The sequence below is a fragment of the Lissotriton helveticus genome, chromosome 2_1 (genome assembly GCF_964261635.1).
Source record: "Lissotriton helveticus chromosome 2_1, aLisHel1.1, whole genome shotgun sequence".
NCBI classification, from domain to species: Eukaryota; Metazoa; Chordata; class Amphibia; order Caudata; family Salamandridae; genus Lissotriton; species Lissotriton helveticus.
The window spans coordinates 1567371232-1567391380 of record NC_136059.1 but is presented as its reverse complement, the minus strand read 5'-3'; the positions used below and the strand labels follow the sequence as shown (position 1 = coordinate 1567391380).

The 20149-nt window shown below is 40.5% G+C and overlaps 1 long non-coding RNA gene across 1 annotated transcript in view; it reads left to right on the top strand.

Annotated features, from left to right (window-relative positions):
* LOC144819854 (uncharacterized) overlaps positions 1-20149 on the top strand; it is a 755732-nt gene that overhangs the window by 402172 nt on the left and 333411 nt on the right. The gene's annotated exons all lie outside the window — the stretch shown is intronic.

Below are 20149 nucleotides of genomic sequence, written 5' to 3'. Positions count from 1 at the left end.
GAACCTCCAGTATGCGCCAGGGAGCTATATTGCAGAGAGGTGTACTGAGGCCACGCCCCTTTTTACACCTCTCTGCAACGCAGCCCTCTGGCGCATTTACATAGGGGGAACTAATTCCCCTTGCATATTGGGGGTCCCTGGGGGCCAACTAGCCCACCAGGAACCTTCAGAATGCACCAGGGAGCTGCATTGCAGAGAGGTGTAATGAGGCCACACCCCTTTTTACAACACTCTGCACAACAGCTCCATGGCACTTACTGGAGGTACCTGGTGAGCTAGTTGGCCCCTAGGGACCCCCAGTATTCAAGGGAAATTACTTACCCCTCTGCAAACGTGCCAGGGGGCGCGTTTGCGGAGTGGTGCAAAGAGGGGGCAGGGCTTGAGGTGACGGATTGCACCGCTCTGCAAACGCGCCCCCTGGTGCGTTTGGAGAGGGGGAACTAATTCCTCTTGTATACTGGGGGTCCCTGGAGGCCAACTAGCCCACCAGGAACCTCCAGTGTGTGCCAGGGGGCTGCGTTGCAGAGAGGTGTAAAAAGGGGCGTGGCCTCTTTACACGTCTCTCCAAGGCAGCCCCCTGGCGGGTTTACAGAGGAGAAAATAATTCCCCTTGCATATTGGGCAGCCCCCCAGCACATACTGGAGGTTCCTGGTGGGCTACTTGGCCCCAGGGACCCCCAGTATTCAAGGGGAATTATTTCCCCTTCTGCAAACGCACCAGAGGGCGCATTTGCAGAGTGGTGCCGTAATGTTTTTTTTGTGGGATCGGCAGGGTACGTGTACCCTGCGCGTATCCCAGCGATTTCCCCCCCCAAATTCTTTTGGGGGGGGCCTTGGGGGTCCTTGTGGGACCCACTGAGCAGGCCTAGGGGGTCAGGAACCTCCAGTATGCACCAGGGGACTGCCTTGCAGAGAGGTGTAAAAAGGGGCATGGCGTCTTTACACATCCCTGCAAGGCAGCCCCCTGGCGCTTTTGCAGAGGGGGAACTAATTCCCCTTGCATACTGGGGGTCCCTTGGGGCCAACTAGACCACCAGGAACCTCTAGTATGCGCCAGGGGGCTGCGTTGCACAGAGGTGTAATGAAGCCGGCCCCTTTTTACACCTATCTGCAACGCAGACCCCTGGCACGTTTACAGAAGGGGAACTAATTCCCATTGCATATTGGGGTCCCTGGGGGCCAACTAGCCCATCAGGTACCTCCAGTATGCACCAGGGAGCTGCATTGCAGAGAGGTGTAATGAGGCCACGGCCCTTTTTGCACCTCTTTGCAACGCAGCTCCCTGGCATGTTTACAGAGGGGGAACTAATTCCCCTTGCATATTGGGGGTCCCTAAGGGCCAACTAGCCCACAAGGAACCTCCAGTATGCGCCAGGGGGCTGCGTTATAGAGAGGTGTAAAAAGGGGCGTGGCCTCTTTACACGTCTGTGCAAGGCAGCCCCCTAGCGCATACTGGAGGTTCCTGGTGGGCTACTTGGCCCCCAGGGACCCCCAGTATTCAAGGGGAATTATTTCCCCCTCTGCAAACGTGCCATGGGGTGCGTTTGCAGAATGGTGCCTTAATTTTTTGGGGGGGATCGGCAGTGTACGCGTACCTCGCGATTTAAAAAAAAATCTGTTTTTTGGCCTTGGGGGTCCTTGTGGGACCCCCTGAGCAGGCCTAGGGGGTCAGGGTGTTTCTACCCTACCCCCTTTTCTTCATTTTCACCTTTGTTTCCCTGTTTTCTTGTGACTCGGTTCTACCGAGGCACAAGATGGCCACCAACACTTCCTGGTTTCGAGTGTTGACAGACAGTTGACAGCCAAACAGCATGCAGCTCTCGCTCGTAATTGAACGGATCTCTGTACGCGTGTAGAACTCCGTCTCTAGATATCGTTATGATTTTACTTTTAATTGTCTCAGAAACTACTGAACGGATTTACACCATTTACAAAAAGCACAAAGTGCGAACCGAACTCTACCTCTCTGCCAAATTTGGTGTAATTCCTTTCAGCCATTCGGGCTGTAGCCCTGGCTAAAGGTCCCTATGGAAAATTGCATGGGCAAAACACGTTTTGGGACCCCCTTTTGTCTCGGCCCCCACTTGACGAATCACCCCCAAACTTTCAGGGAAGGAGCAAAACCGAGCAGGCCATTTTCTTGGAGAAATCAGCTAAGATTCGTCCACCAGAGCCAAAGTTATTCCAAATAGAATGTTGTGGATTTCCTATGGAAACTAGGACCGCCAGTTGGTAATATATATATATATGTATATATATATATATATATATATATATATATATATATATTCACTGAAAAAACCATAGGTTATAGACCATATATAGTTAGGAATTAGCATTTACAAAACCTTGAAAATTCACTGATAAAACCATAGGTTATAGACCATACATGGGGGCCGATTAGGATGGCGGACGGACTTGCGTCCGTCCGCCACCCCTGAGTAGGAGGGACCGTCCGCATGGGCAGCGGCGGTCCCTCCATGGCAATTAGGATGTGACCGCCACCCTGGCGGTCACATCCTGGATATTTAACATTGCGGCGGGTGCTGCTTCAAGCAGCACCCGCCGCAATGTTAAAAGTGCATGTTTTACATTTACATGCACAAAGCGGCAGGCACCGCGCGGTGCCTGCCGCTTTGTGCATGTAAATACTGGGGGGTACCATAGGTAACCCCCATGTGCACCCCCCACCCGCCTACACCCTGGGGGCCCGCAACGGGCCCCCAAAATCAAAAGTACACATGCTTTTCCACGGCGGAAAAACCGCCGCGGAAAAGCATGTTTACTAATGCATCCTAATTTGGCTGGCGGTGTCTGATAGACACTGCCAGCCAAATGAGAGCTTTTCCGCCGTGGTTGTAATCCGACCGCGGCGGAAATGCTGCGGACAGAAACCAAGACCCACCAGCCATCGTAATGCGGCGGTGGGTCTTTGGTGACTCCGCAGAGGATTTTCCGCCTCCTCCGGGCCGGCGGTGGCTTCTGCCGGCCCGGAGGAGGCGGAAAATCCTCCATCCTAATCGGCCCCATAGTTAGGAATTAGCATTTACAAAACCTTATTTTACTCACACAAAACCATTGAAATTCACATATATAGTTAGTTGCACTAACTATATATCGCGCACCCGCAATCCACTGCTGATCATGTCATATATTACATCATTCATGACATGGTCAGTGACATCACTGATGACATCACTGATGACATCTCAAATGACATCACTGATGACATCACTGATGACATCTCAAATGACATCACTGATGACATCACTGATGACATCTCAAATGACCTCACTGATGACCTCACTGATGACATCATCCAGTGACTGTGTGTTTCTGTAAAGTTTAAATATGTCTTACATATTGAAGAATGAGTGGATGTATAAGTGTCTGGATGAAGGATTTAGTAGGTGCATGACTGACTGTATGAGTGAGTGATTAAATGTGTCTCACTGAGTGCATGGGTTAGTGACTAAACTGTCTTAATTTGTGCATCATTATGTCTGTTGTTCTGTAAACTGCTGCATGTGTTGATCAGTAGCTATATGAGTAACTATATGGGTTATTGATTGGTTGCCCAAGTATTTGTATGGGAGACTGAGTGTGTGTGTGGGTGGCTGGGAGGTGTATGACTCTGTGCATAGATGTGTGAGCAGTTGATTCACTAGATGTATGGGTTCAAAAGTGCATATGGAAACAGCTGTATGGGCGGTTGACTGTGTGCATGAGTGTATTGGTGAGTGAATGGCTATCTCAGTGCTACATGTCAAAGTAAGTACATATGTAAAACACAGTACATGTGAGAGTTGACATATATAAATAACTGTGCATAAGAGCCAGTGAATGTGTGAGTGGCTGTATGGATCATTGTGAACTTGTATCAGGGATTGTATAAGAGAGTAAATATGTGTTAGTATATGTTTGAATAAGTAAAGTGTGTATAACTGTATAGTTGAGGAAATGGAGGTGTGATTGATTCTTCGCATGACTGACTAGGTGTGTGAGTAACTCCATGGATGAGTGACAGTGTGTGAGTGTATCTAAGGTTATATTAGAGTCTGAAGAGGTTCATCGTATTATCACATGAATGATGTCATCAGTGATGTGATCAGTAATGTCAAATGAGATGTCATCAGTGATGTCATTTGAGAAGTCATCAGTGATGTCATCAGTGATGTCATTTGAGATGTCATCAGTGATGTCATCAGTGATGTCATCAGTGATGTCATTTGAGATGTCATCAGTGATGTCATCAGTGATGTCATTTGAGATGTCATCAGTGATGTCATCAGTGATGTCATTTGAGATGTCATCAGTGATGTCATCAGTGATGTCACTGACCATGTCATGAATGATGTAATATATGACATGATCAGCAGTGGATTGCGGGTGCGCGATATATAGTTAGTGCAACTAACTATATATGCGAATTTCAATGGTTTTGTGTGAGTAAAATAAGGTTTTGTAAATGCTAATTCCTAACTATATATGGTCTATAACCTATGTTTTTTTCAGTGAATTTTCAAGGTTTTGTAAATGCTAATTGCTAACTATATATGGTCTATAACTAGGGCTCCCGGTTTTATGGTATTTATTTTTTTGCCATTTCCGTCTGTATTTATCCATATTTATTTTTTGGGCATTTTTTCTGTATTTATCCGCATTTATTTTTGCCACAAGCAAAAAATGAAGCTACAGCTAATATTTGTCCACTTTTATTTCAGTCCCCAAAAAACACGGACACAAGAGCCGAGGGAACAACAAACTACATGGCAACAAACTCAACACACAACGATCACAATGCAAAAGGGACACCACAAACCACCAGGCTGCAGACAGACATGGTGTTAAGTGTGCGTCCAGCTACAAAAGTTGGATCTAGGACTAGTTGTTGCAGACCCAGAACATGAGATAACATAGGCTAATGTTTTCCCAACATTCTGGGCCTGACCACATTATTTCGGACAGCCCTCAGCACTGAACGCTGTACAGGCACATGCAGCAGAGGAAGGGCCTATTGAGAGACCGCTGCGCTGAACTCTAGGTATTTGCAATAGAAGGTTTTCTCGGGTAATGAGAGATAAAGTTTTATGCTGGGGAATATTGTTATCAAATATAGGAAAGGAAACTGTGACTGGGGCAACGCAAACCCTCACACCTCTCACAGGCTGCACCTGTATACTTAACTATCGAGTACTCTCAATTTGAGAATTTCTGTGTTCCTCTGTGTAACTGTGTTTGCGCACTAATGTTTATTAACATTTTTTTTAACAAAATGTGTACATGTAGAATACCAGCCCTTAATGTAAAACAAATGCTGCTTGGCCAAAAACTATTCATCCTGCAGTGTATTATTTGGCCTTATAAAAACACAGTGCTGTTCAGTGTCATCACAGCATGGTTGCAGAATTTAAAGTGCAGATACAGAATATGTAATGGATCCTGACATGAAATAACTGATGCCTTTTCAGTTGATGAGTTAGTGTGTTTGCCCACTGCCACTCTGGGCTGGCAGACACTTGGTTCATGGGACTGCAAGATGGAGGCTGTAAATGGTTCTGAAAACGTTTCTAATTTCTCCTAATTTTAGTAAAGTTAACAATTTGCACAACGCTGCTTGTGACATTCTCTCACATTTCATGACAGAATTTTTGTGACTCATCAATGATATCAGGCGTCATGAAATGTGATTTCCAGGTATTGCAGGTGCTCTCGGTGCAATGTGCGCTTGTGGGCCTTTCGTTGGTGGTGACAGAGTCGAGACCCGTCCACTCTAGCAGTGTCTGTGAGGAAGAAGAACATTGGCAAAGAGGGCCCTATATTTTCATGAAACAACCCTCGGCCATTAAATACACGGTCCAGGGTAAAAGCACCCAGTAAAGTATGAAAGGCATTTTAAACCTTTACACTTGAGTTTACGCAAATTGTTTTACAGCTCTGGAAATAGAGAGCATAAACCACAACAGTGAGATAAAACAGGCTTCTGTGTGGGTGGCAGTGTTTGATTTTCGAGAGGCCTATTCCCCTTTTTATGGAGATTGATGACACAGGTTGCCTTCCTTTGGCGCTGCATGTGTAACACCTCATTGATGGCTCGCTAATGTGCCCGGCCAAGAATCCTTTATTTTGCTAATGCCCTGCTCCCTTCTACCTGGGCTGGGATGTAGAGCCAAATTACGGGGTGTGTGCTACGAAGAATTTCGGGGGGGGGAGGGGGGTGAGGGCTGATTCTCCCAGCAATTTGAAGAGCAGAGATGCAGGGACGCTATGAAGTGAAGGGGTGAGAAAACACAACAAAGCCTCGTTATTAAATAAATAGTCTTTTAAAGACCTCTGAAGTACTTGTGCAGCTGTGTGTGACCCCGGGAAGCCGGGCTGACACACAGGGGGGAGGGGGGGCCGCGGGGGTCACAGGTCTGAAGCTCTTTGAGCCCCGTGGCGCTGCGCGCCATTAATCTGTCCCCTGAGGCCACAGAAAGAGACTTGTCAACAGATGCGGAGTTCAAAGGAAGGGCTGGGGCAGCAACAAAAGGATCAGGGGCATGGCAACTCTAGGCTGAAGCACGGCCATTTACTAGTATTTTCCCGTTTTTACATATAAATACAGACAAAGGAAAAATTGTTTTCCGTCTGTATTTATATGTAAAAATCCGTTTAAACGGAAAACCGGGAGCCCTATCTATAACCTATGGTTTTTTCAGTGAATGTCAATGGTTTTTTAATAGCAAATATTAAAAGCTGTTAAATGTATTCTTTTTTTAAAGGAAAAATATATTTTATATGTATTTAATATAATTTTTTAATGTATATATATATCTTTTTTTTATTTATTTTTTTGTTTCGCGACCCGGTCCGCGAACTGGTAAACGTTCCGTTAGCGCAACTGCTGCGTTAGAAAACAACATCGTGACGCGGCACGTAAGCGCGACGTATCGCGTTGCCGCGTAATGCGTCTTATGACGCGCCGCGTTAGCGCACCCGGAAGTGCTCCGCAGCGCGAACCGAGGCGTGAAGCGCAGCTCCCCGGAAGCGATCCGGGGCGCGGTGCGGAGCGCGTAACCTAAACGTAACAGGTCATGTGACTTGTTAATAAAACTTTCTATTGGTTCATTTCACTTTTGGTTTCCTAATGATGTAAGGCTAGGTCATGTGACCTGAAAATAACACTTGTCATTGGTTCATTACATTTTTTTTTCACAAATGATGAAAGCCCCCACCTTTTTTCCTCACTCTAACTTTCATCTTTGTGAGAGGAAGACCTACTTTCCATATTTTCTAAAATGGCAAGTGTTGTAGCTACAGCTGCTGGAGCCAATCCACCACCACCACCAAAAAAGGATGGACCACCTCCTCAGGTCATCCTTAATCAAGAGGAGGAAGAAGAGGAAGAAGAGGAAGAGGAGCAAGAGAGGAGGCAGTTTTTGCCTGAAGAGCCAAGGAGGTCCCATATGAAGGATAATTATATCTGGCAATTCTACACATTTCCCCGGGGTCAAAAAAAAGTAAATGCCCGCTACGTCACATGTCTGATCTGTGACAAAGAACTGTCCAGAGGGACTGATAAAAAGTACAGCTTCGGGAATTACACCATGCATCGGCACATGGAGAGGTGGCACCCTATAAATTATAGTGCTGCGCAGGTACGTGGCCTGCAGGAAAACCCCCCTCCTGTGGCCAATACATCAACCGAACAGGCAGTGACGGGACCAGAGGCGAGGGAGACGGTCCCAAACATCCAGATGAACTTCGGGGACCTGAAGCAAGTCTGCATTTTTTGCGGCAAATTAATTTGCTATGGGGAGAGAAGCATAAATCTAATCAACAGAGCTTTTGAAAATCATAAATGTACAAAACGCCCAGAAAGTAAACTATCTTTTTTTTTGTTGCTCCTGTTGAGCCCTTTATAATGAATGATTTTCGTTTCCCCCCCCAAAAAAACAAAAAAAATATAAAACCGTTCAAAAAATACAAAAAAAGTAAAAAAATGTTCAGAAAAAATATATATATATAAAACAACAAAAACAATAAAAAAAAGTTCTTTTCAGAACTACCTCCCATTTATAAAAAATTGCTAGAATGTTTAGCACTCTGGCAACCTCTATTTCTTTTGCTTCGCTTCCCGGTTCGCGCGCCGGTACGCGAACCGGAAGCGAAACAGAATTATTTTTTTTTAAAAAGTAAGAGTGAGTATAAGGGAAGGAAACAGAGAGTAATGTTAAAAGAAAGACAGCTAGAGGGAGTAACACAGAGATACTGTTTAATAGATCTATTTACCAAAGAAAAGATGTAAGAGGGTATAATTGAGAAAAACAAAATAGATAAGGAAGTGAAAGAAAAAAAGGAGAGTAGAAGAATAATAAACAAGAGTTTCTTGGAGAATGTGAGTGAATGTTCAAATTAAGAAGAAAAACAGTAAAGGATGTGGAATGAGAGGTAGGGATAGAACCGGACTAAAAGAACAACCCTGAGGGAAAGTGGTAAGAAAACAGTGAGCGAAAGTAAATAGGAATAAAACAAGATGTATGACAGTGACTAAGGTTAAAACATGTGGAATATCAGAGAGAAAAAACAGAAAGCAGAAAAGAAGAAGTGACAGAAAAGGAATAATTGAAACAGCAAAGAAATTTAAATAACATAGTGTGCTTGAACTACAGGGAGAAAGCATAATGAACAAGTAGTGAAAGAGTGCTGAGTCAGAGACAGTGACAGTAATAGAGACGGAGTGAGTGAACAGGAGTGAGGAACTATGAGAACAGAGGGACTGAGAAAAGGAGTGGAAGGAGTAGAGTAAGTAAGTAATAGAAAAAGGAATGAGGGAAGTAGCAAAGGCAGGAAACTGAGGGTTAAAGAAATGAAGCAGTGGAACTAATAGAAGTTAAATGTGATAGAGATGTAACGGAAAGAGTACAAAACACTTACCTTGTAATTGTCGTTAACTTAGTCACTTGTTATTTTTATACTTTCAATCTGTGAAAGAAAGAACAAAAATTTGAAAAATATTAAAACATGTATTTAAAAATTAGAAAAGATAAGGAAAAGATTGAAAATCATCCAATTTTACAAAGAAATAAAGTTAGAGATAAACATGCAGAAAGAAAGAGAAAGAAACGGTGATAGACAGACAGAGACAAAAAGAAATTTTAATAGAGTAAATTACTAAGAGAAAAAAAAGGAAGATACTTTCAGTGACAGAAAATAAGGATAGAAGAGAAAACTAAATTGAAGTTGTGTAAGCTACTAGAAGAAAGTGAGTAAGGTAAACTATATAATGAAAGGGTGAATAAGGAAAAGAGAGTGAAGGAGAGAGGAGACAGAGGAAGTGAAGGAAAGAGTGTCAGATACAGACTGAGTGAGGCAACAAAGAAAGATAAATGAGTGAGGGTGAGTTATACTAACTGATTGCACCAAAAAAGGAGAACCCAAACATATTTAATTTAGAAAACAAAGGGAGGAAAGATGGAAAAGACAAGCGAAGCAGAGGGTCTAAAAACTGGAAAATGGTCCAAGGGAGAAAAGAAAAAAGCAGAGTTGGAATAGGGAAACAAACGTTGAAAGGTAAGTGGAGTTAGAGAACAAGGGTGAAAGAGAATAAAACAAAAGGCAATGTGAGTATGTAAAGAGGATTGATAGAAGGTAGTAAAAGACGAGTGAGCATGAGACAAGATGAGTACAAATTAAAATTCACAATACAAAGTACAGAATTAATTATACATGTTAAATGGTTTATTTTTGCTGTTCTCAGAATATATCAAATTTCACTAAAAACAGTGAGTTGAAGGTATTCATCATATAACAGCAGGGAAAAAAAACACAATCAAAATGATTGTGTTTAAAAAACCCATATAACATAACCAATCAGAAATCAGAACTCCTCAAAAGTAACTTACTTTCCATGACGTCGAAGGATGTCCTATGAACAGCTTATACTCTGTTGTGCTGTTATTATTTTCTGCCCGCCACTTTCTGAAAGAAAAGCTCCATCGTTTTGACAAATATGTTACATACAATAAATGACTTCTCGCTCTCTACCGCACTTCTCCTCAAGGCCAAATAGTGTAAGAGCCATTTATAACTCTTGGAATTCTTCTAAGCAAATCCCGTCATTTTCTTTTTCCACAACTTTCAGATAGAAAACGTCCAAGATCACTTTCACAATCCTGTACTAGTAATATCTCACCCTTCTTGCTCACTCATGTTCCACATTTCCTATGACACTGATACTGCTTACTATGAGGCACACTTACACTACCTCTATGACTACTACAATTATTTAATTCTCTTGATCACTGTTAATCACAAAGCAATTTAAAACAGTACATAAAATTATATCAACTCCTAGAATCATTATAGGCCAGTTACCTACCCTAAATTCTCTCTTCTGAAAACACAAAGTAAGAATATTTTAAGTCAAAAGGCAACATTGTTTCATAGTCAAATGGGAATCATTTCCGAAACACCAGCTTTTTCTACATTTTAAATAAGCTGTGTAATAAGCGGATGTTGTCAAAGGACCATCATGTCATATAATAGCTGCAGTTACAAATGTTCTTCCTAAAATCAACGACTGTGTAGCCACAACATTTGTAATTAAAGTTGAAAACTTACTTTCATCAGGTTTATATAGCTGGAATTTTAAAATGACATTATAACCAAAAGTTTGTACAAATAATGTGGACAGCATTGCAGACTTACATTACCTCTACTCCATGTTTTGATTGGCTGCTTGAATTAGCTTATTAAAAGAAACAGTTTTTCTGAACTCATTCAAAGCGCAGTTATTTTTCCATGACGTCAAGTGTTATGGTAAGAACACCGTTTGCTTTGGGAAATACTCTGTTGTTCTTTAACTAATCCGTGCCCACCACTTTCTGTAAGAAAACCTTCTTTTTTTTCAGGAACTACTTAAAACTCAAAAATAACTTTTCACTCTGTACTACACTTATCCTCAAGGCCAAATAGTGTAGGAGCCATTAGAACCTCTTGAAATTCCTCAGAACAAATCCCGAGATTCCTTCCCTAAAATTTTGGTTTTAAAAACACCAGGTAAGAATTTTTAAGGTCAAAAGGCAATTTTTTTTTTAAAGTTAAAACAGAATCATTGCAGAATGACCAGCCGTTTCCAGACTTCAAATAAGCTGTGTAATGTCCTGATGTTGTTGAAGGACCGTCATGATATATAATTGCTGCAGTTACAAAAGTCCTTCCTGATATTGACAACTGCGAAGCCACACATTTTTTAATTAAAGTTGTCAATTTTGTTCCATCAGGCCTACATCGTTGGAACATTAAAATGACATACTGGCCATATCTTCATATAAATAATGTGGACAGCATTGCAGACTTACATTGGCTACACTCCATGTTTTGATCGGCTGCTTTTACTAGCTTATTAAAGGACACTGATTTACTGTCTGGCAAAGTTAAATATATAAATCTTTCTGAGTCTACACTAGTAGTACTTGATACCCTACAGTTCTCGCAGTCATGCTGCCATTGATAAGAAAGGCCAAACATATGATCTATATCTACACCTTCATCATCCAATACATCAAGCATATACATTAAAAACTCCTGACAATCCTGCTGAATATTTTGAGAGAATTGCGTTTGACCTGAACATTTGTCTAAGAGATTTCGAATTTCAGACACACTTTCTATTTTTCTTCTATCAGTGCTACATTTCTCTAACACAGAATTCAACAAACTGCAAAATCTTTGATCCAAATTGACCACAATCTCTTCTTTTAAAGTTTCTAGAGAAAAGACAACATTATCCACTACATTAGCATAGCAGTTGACACCAGAACTATTTTCAAATTGAAAACCAACAACATCTTGAACAGCATCCATTTTCTTTCTGCTTACAATTTCGGGTTCATCAACTTTTCGTCTTTTTGCTACAACCTCCCTACTATTGGTCACATTTCTTCGTTTCCGGCCTACCACACGTTTTTCAAATAAAGGATATTGAGGCAAATGTGGCGCATACTCTCTTCTTAACCTATTGTATTCCTTAACACAATCTAGATCTGCACAAATGTTTGTCTCATCACACTCAATCAAGTACAATCCAGATAAAGTTCTGACTCGTGATAATGCCACATAAGCCATACCCTCCTTGAACACAGAACTGCCAATATTCACCAAAGCACTGTCTACACTTAAACCTTGCGATTTATGGATTGTCACCGCATATGCCAAGCAAACAGGAAACTGCTTACGGCGAACATTTAAGTCTTTAACAAGCAAAAACCTAGCAGAGCAACAACCAATTTGCTGTACCTCCTCAATGCCATCAAATTTAATTTTTAAAATTTCAATTCCATCTCTATTTTTGTAATTCACAAAACCAACAACATTACCCATTGATCCATTTACCAGACCTCTTTCAACATTTAAATTTCTTCTCAAAATGATACGGCAATTTAAGCACACATTCAGAGTCTTTTCAAAACCCGCAGTTTTAGATATAGTCTTCTCTAATGAATCCAATTTAGATTTCAAATTTTCAGACAAAATAATTGTTGCTCCCATATGCTCAATTCTGTCAATAGCTTCCAGTTTCACTAGGTCTTGTTTATCTAAATTCAACATTTTGTTGTTGAAGATGGAACATTCTTGCAGAGTTGGCATCAAACATATCCCAGATTTCTTCTCAGTAATTTTCTGAAAAATATTCTCTGGCAGAACGTCTTCATCTGGAAACAAATTTGACAATAATCGTGCATGTAAAGCTTCCTTCCCATGCTCAGTCACTTTTCCAATTCTAACATCTTGTAGAATATTCTTATAATCTTCATCCTTCGCCTGACGCATATTTACACGCAGTTCAGCATAATTGAAGTTTAACCATATATTGACGTTGCCAATGCTCCCTAGGCACTTCCTGGTATCTTCATGCGTAAGTAGATTAAACACTGGTTGTCCTTTCACTGGTGTCAGCTGCAGAAGATCACCGAAAACAATGATGTGTTTGCCACCAAATAACACATCATATTCTGTTTTAAGAACTTCTTGCATTCTGAAATGCACAAGGGCAAGCATGACATTGGAAACCATGCTTACTTCGTCAATGATAAGAAGTTTCATTTTCCTCAAGACTCTGGAAACTTCACAACAAGCATCTCCAGATAACTTGTGGTATTGTAATTTGTTATCATGCTCCACTGGCAGCATCAGTAGACGATGCAAAGTAATACCTTTAATGTTATGTGCTGCCAGACCAGTTGGAGCGGTGACAACACAAGACAGCGATGACTCAGTCCTTTTCTGCAAATAACATGAAATTGCTTTAATGAGGAAACTTTTTCCAGTTCCTGCTTCTCCACTCACGTACAGTCGGACAGGCTTCAACGATGTACATGAGCACTCTTTCTTCTCATGACTTAATCCAAGTTCAATTTGGTTGGTAACTTCGTCATATATTTTCCTCTGCTCAACGTTGAGTTGTCTTTCCAAATCTTCTAAGTTAACCGCATCCTTCTGAGCATGTTCCATGGCTCTTTCCACTTCAATCATGGCAGTGGCAGCTTCATTTTCGATAACTGGTCCTCCTAGTGGATCCTCACTCAATGAAGTGGAATTCTGACTGTCCTGAGAACTATCTCTAGCAATCTCGGCTGCAATTGTTGCTTCCTGCTCGATTTCTGCATTCAACATTTCTAGATATTTGGGAAAAACAGGACATTCTATGGACTCCTTGGCTGCATTGAAAGAATCTTCATAACAGAGGAAATCTCCAAGCAGTTCCTCTTCTGCACACCAAGACTTGAAAAGTTGCAAAAGAGCTAACTAAAAAAACTCTTTTCTTTCAGGAGATTCGCAACTCAATTTTCGATGATTTACCAATTGGTATTTTCTTTGCTTGACCAGACATCCCTCACTTCCAATTACAGCATACACTCCTTTAACAATATCTTCTTTGATGTTCCTCTTGAATATGTAATTTTGTAGAACCTCATACAGACAAACATTCTCGAGGTGACTGCTTCTATTTGGATAATATGTATCCAACATGTTGGTCTTCAAAATATCTGTACTGTTTGGCTCCTTCTCCGCCAAATACTCAATTTCCCGTACAGGTTTCATAACTCGATTACGTATTGCAGCAAGACCAAGACTCACCCAAATTATACTCCTAGATTTGGCATAGAGACTTGCTGAAGATAACTGATCAGAACATTCGTATGCTCCGATTTCTCGATGCGACAACATCTTTAGACTGAAACTGTACAACTTCTTGCTGAGGCTCTTCTCATGTGAAATGTCATCCCACATATCCTTCAGTTCTGTCTTTTCTTTTTTGGTGATATAAGACGTCACATACCGAGCCACAGCCATACAGTTGTCAGCCACAGACTGTATATCCATGTTAGCATTCCACATGGACAAAATCACTGGGTTGTAGTCGTTGATGTACTTGGACTCTTCGTTTCTTTTTAAATTGTATGTATTTTTGGGTGATTTCCTCATCACATTATGTCGCAGCGAAGACATCAAATTGTTCACTCTTCCTTTACATATCACTGATCGTGGAAACCCAAAACGACATTTTGTGTAGAACTTGTCTTTGTTTCTGAATTTACGACGACAGTACTTTCCACAACGATGGTTTTGAAAACATAAAACTTGTTCTCTTAAACTTTTGTCTTCCTTTGTGTTTGGAACAGCACATGTAGAATACTGTTCTATGAAACTCATCACTAAGTCATCCGGATCTGTTCCAAATTTGGGTGCATCTTCGATCCATAGCAGCATATGTATATGAGGAGCACCTCTTGCTTGATACTCCTTTCTCCAGAAGAAATCCAACACCTCTCCAAGAGGTGGATTTTTCTTGTTCGTAATGAAAGACATCATAGCTTCAAATCTATGATTGAAGTACCTGCATACATTGACTGGATCCAAAGAGCACAGTTCTCCGGCTGTCTTGAAATCGATATTTTCAATGTTTCCATTTGCCTCTCGTAGACATTAAAGTAAGTCTTCCCAGCCATACTCGGCACAGCTGAGAGTGAGGAACCATGTGGGAGTTCCTAAGTTCCTCAGCATACATTTTAAGTCACCATGACGACGGTACCAATACTCATTAGTACCACGCTGACATGCCATGAGATTAATCAGGTGAGAATCCAAAATACTGTCTTGCACATTGACTTTATCCATAAAGTCCCATGCCGAGATATTTTGCAGCTGTACACCACTTTTCAGGATGTGGTTCACTGCATAAGACAGTCCAGACAGATCACTTTCATACAGTAGATGAAACAAATAGGGAATGCATTGACGAAACCTAGGATCTTCTGCATACAATCGTAAAGTCCGGTATTCAGAAGCAGGAATTTGATCAGGTCGCTCATCAAATCTTCCTCCTCGACCTGTTGGAAATAACTGTGGGAAACAACAAGCTTCCAAACTTTCCTCCCAAACACTAATGGGACTTCCTTTGGCTTGTTTCATTTGAAACAACTCAATAGCATTCCCCATGAGTTCTTTAGAATGCAAAGGATGAACACTATAATGTACATATATTTCTTCATTTTTAGAGGCATCTACTTTCTCTATTTGTCCAGCACACAAATCGCTGTCCTCTTCTTCACTTAGTTCGTCTTCTGCAACACATACATTCTTGTAGTACTCATTGTTTTTCATCAAATACAACGTTGCCTTTTTGACTTTCCTAACATCCACTAAATCTTGCCAGATTTTCTTACTCTTTGTCTGAACCCCATTAACTAGGATAACCAGAGGTTCCTCTTCCACTTTGTCTACACCAATTGTATCGATATTTTTCTTCAAATCTAGAGGCATTTAAACAACTCTTCCCTTTAATCCTCTCTGTAAATCTGAAGGAGGCAATTTCCCTGTCTTAGGCTCCATTCTAACAATAGCCTGAAAAGGATGGACACTTTGAATCAAAATAGATTCATAAGTATTTAAATCCTTCAGTTCAGAAGGAATGTCAACCAACTCCAGATTATTATGAACTGCTCTAGCAGGCATCCGGTTTTGATTTAATTTGTTAAAATAATAAGTACACATACGTTGATCTGATCCCAAATCAAAACAATTTTCTACCATCAAGTATGTTGCAAAATCCTTCCATTCACTATTGTTTTCCATTTCACTTTTTGCATATAAATCCACTAACTTAGTCTGATTCTTATAATAAGTCCATCGACAACACACACAAGTGAAATTAGGCCTCTCACTCGATTTCTCTGTAAACGTGGAAATTTCCTTCAGAAACTTATCTGTACTGGAAATCTGTACACTCTCTTCCACATTACCTTCTTCTACTGGGTCAATTTCAACATTGTTCTCTTTACTAGTAAAGTAACAAAACTCAATTTCTTCACAAATATTCTTCACATCTACTTCAGAACCATGCAAAAGAGCAGAGCATAATTGTTTAAGCATAATTGCTGGACTCTTAGCATAATACAACATTCTAACTAATTTCCTCACTTTATTATGATGCACTGCTAGCATCCTGAAATGATGAAAAACACTCTGGCATACTCTCCTGGAAAGACAAGCCAGTGAATGACCATGCAAACCTGTCACTTCTCTCACTCTGCAAGGATCTAATTCTTGCAACAACTTCATTTTCTGTTTTAAACTTTTCTTATTAAATGTCCGTACAAAATCACAAAGCAAATTGATGGAATCCTGTCGCACACTGCAAATACTACTACACTTCCAGGTGTACACTGGTCCCTTAGGACGTCTTCCTAAAACTTCATTACCTAACACCTCTTCTGCCTCCGTTGACACAAGTTTTTCTTTTTCAACCGGACAACCATCTTTCACCTCATATGCTCGACCACTGGTGTCAACTGCATGCACCAAATCATTATCCTTGAAATAACTCTCCTCATTAAAAAATGCCTCACAACTTGAACTATGCATCCATTCTCCTGAAAAAACTTCACAAAAATTACTACGATTAACTGTTCTCTTCCATCTACTATTTGATTTGAAATCATAAATTGCCTTGCTTAGTTTCCTAATTCTATTGATTATCAAAATAAATAACTTTCGCTTCATTTCGAAAGCCTGATCAATAATTTTCTCTAAATTTTTCTTTCTCTTATAAAAAGCCACTTTCTGTTGACTTTTCTTAATATTTTTTAACAAATTGCCAATTATCCTGTTGCGGAACATTCGTCTACGAATGTCCTTAAACAGATTTTTTCTTCTAGTACCATGCACAGACTTATCTACTGCTCTAGCAGTAACATTTTTGAATGGCCTTTCCTTCCCATTTAAATTGGCTCTCTTCTTCTGGACTAAAACATGTTCTGTAGGGATACTTTTTCGTCTGCAAATGTTTCTTAAAAAAGATTTTGTTGTCTTACCCGGAGTTTTTCTGGTGACTTGACAAGTTTTTATTGTAGAGGACTGCTGCAAAGGTTTACCAAGGTGGGGTGTAAGTCGCTTTGCTTCTTTTTTTTTTCTTTGCCTTGAGGGCATTTTGGAATTTTTCAAAAACTCTTGAGTTGAATCTGTAGAAAATATTTTTTTAAAAAGGTGTTAACCACTATTTCCAAACAGTTAACCAATAACAGTAGGCAAACAATTAACACAGTAGTTGAGGTATGAGGGCGTATTTACAAGGCCCTTGCACCACTTTTGCGTCACTTTTAACATGGGGAAAATAACGTGAACGTGGCTCAAAGGCCTTGTAAATATGGCCCATGCTGGCTATGAAACTCTAGCAGTACATATCAAGAAACCTAAATGACTTCAAGAAACGTTTTTAAACACATCAAGTAAGCAAATTATTCTCCCTAAATCATGGGGTAAGTGACTTAAAATGCCCTAACACACATGGGGGCGTATTTACAAGGCCCTTGCACCACTTGTGCATCACTATTAACATGGGGAAAATGACGTCAAAGTGACTCAAAGGCCTTGTAAATATGCCCCAAGCAGGCTATGAAACTCTAGCAGTACATATCAAGAAACCTAAATGACTTCAAGAAACATTTTTAAACAGATCAAGTAAGCAAATTATTCACCCAGATTCATGGGGAAGTGACTTAAAATGCCATAACACACATAAGGGCATATTTTACAAGGCCCTTGCACCACTTTTGCGTCACTTTTAACATGGGGAAAATAACGTGAATGTGGCTCAAAGGCCTTGTAAATATGGCCCATGTTGGCTATGAAAGTCTAGCAGTACATATCAAGAAACCTAAATGACTTCAAGAAACGTTTTTAAACACATCAAGTAAGCAAATTATTCACCCAGATTCATGGGGAAGTGACTTAAAATGCCCTAACACACATAAGAGCATATTTTACAAGGCCCTTGCACCACTTTTGCGTCACTTTTAACATGGGGAAAATAACGTGAACGTGGCTCAAAGGCCTTGTAAATATGGCCCATTTTGGCTATGAAACTCTAGCAGTACATATCAAGAAACCTAAATGACTTCAAGAAACTTTTTTAAACACATCAAGTAAGCAAATTATTCTCCCTAAATCATGGGGTAAGTGACTTAAAATGCCCTAACACACATGGGGGTGTATTTACAAGGCCCTTGCACCACTTTTGCGTCACTATTTACATGGGGAAAATGACGTCAAAGTGACTCAAAGGCCTTGTAAATATGCCCCAAGCAGGCTATGAAACTCTAGCAGTACATATCAAGAAACCTAAATGACTTCAAGAAACGTTTTTAAACACATCAAGTAAGCAAATTATTCACCCAGATTCATGGGGAAGTGACTTAAAATGTCCTAACACACATAAGGGCATATTTTACAAGGCCCTTGCACCACTTTTGCGTCACTTTTAACATGGGGAAAATAACGTGAAAGTGGCTCAAAGGCCTTGTAAATATGGCCCATGTTGGCTATGAAACTCTAGCAGTACATTTCAAGAAACCTAAATGACTTCAAGAAACGTTTTTAAACACATCAAGTAAGCAAATTATTCTCCCTAAATCATGGGGTAAGTGACTGAAAATGCCCTAACACACATGGGGGCGTATTTACAAGGCCTTTGCACCACTTTTGCGTCACTTTTTACATGGGGAAAATAACGTGAACGTGGCTCAAAGGCCTTGTAAATATGGCCCATGCTGGCTATGAAACTCTAGCAAAACATATTAAGAAACCTAAATGATTTAAAAAAACGTTTTTAAACACATCAAGTAAGCAAATTATTCTCCCTAAATCAAGGGGTAAGTGACTTAAAATGCCCTAACACACATGGGGGCGTATTTACAAGGCCCTTGCACCGCTTTTGCATCACTATTAACATGGGGAAAATGACGTCAAACTGACTCAAAGGCATTGTAAATATGCCCCAAGCAGGCTATGAAACTCTAGCAAAACATATTAAGAAACCTAAATGATTTAAAAAACGTTTTTAAACACATCAAGTAAGCAAATTATTCTCCCTAAATCATGGGGTAAGTGACTTAAAATGCCCTAACACACATGGGGGCATATTTACAAGGCCCTTGCATCACTTTTGCGTCACTATTAACATGGGAAAAATGACGTCAAAGTGACTCAAAGGCCTTGTAAATATGCCCCAAGCAGGCTATGAAACTCTAGCAGTACATATCAAGAAACCTAAATGACTTCAAGAAACGTTTTTAAACACATCAAGTAAGCAAATTATTCACCCAGATTCATGGGGAAGTGACTTAAAATGCCCTAACACACATAAGGGCATATTTTACAAGGCCCTTGCACCACTTTTGCGTCACTTTTAACATGGGGAAAATAACGTGAACGTGGCTCAAAGGCCTTGTAAATATGGCCCATGTTGGCTATGAAACTCTAGCAGTACATATCAAGAAACCTAAATGACTTCAAGAAACGTTTTTAAACACATCAAGTAAGCAAATTATTCTCCCTAAATCATGGGGTAAGTGACTTAAAATGCCCTAACACACATGGGGGCGTATTTACAATGCCCTTGCACCACTTTTGCGTCACTATTAACATGGGGAAAATGACGTCAAAGTGACTCAAAGGCCTTGTAAATATGCCCCAAGCAGGCAATGAAACTCTAGCAGTACATATCAAGAAACCTAAATGACTTCAAGAAACGTTTTTAAACACATAAAGTAAGCAAATTATTCACCCAGATTCATGGGGAAGTGACTTAAAATGCCCTAACACA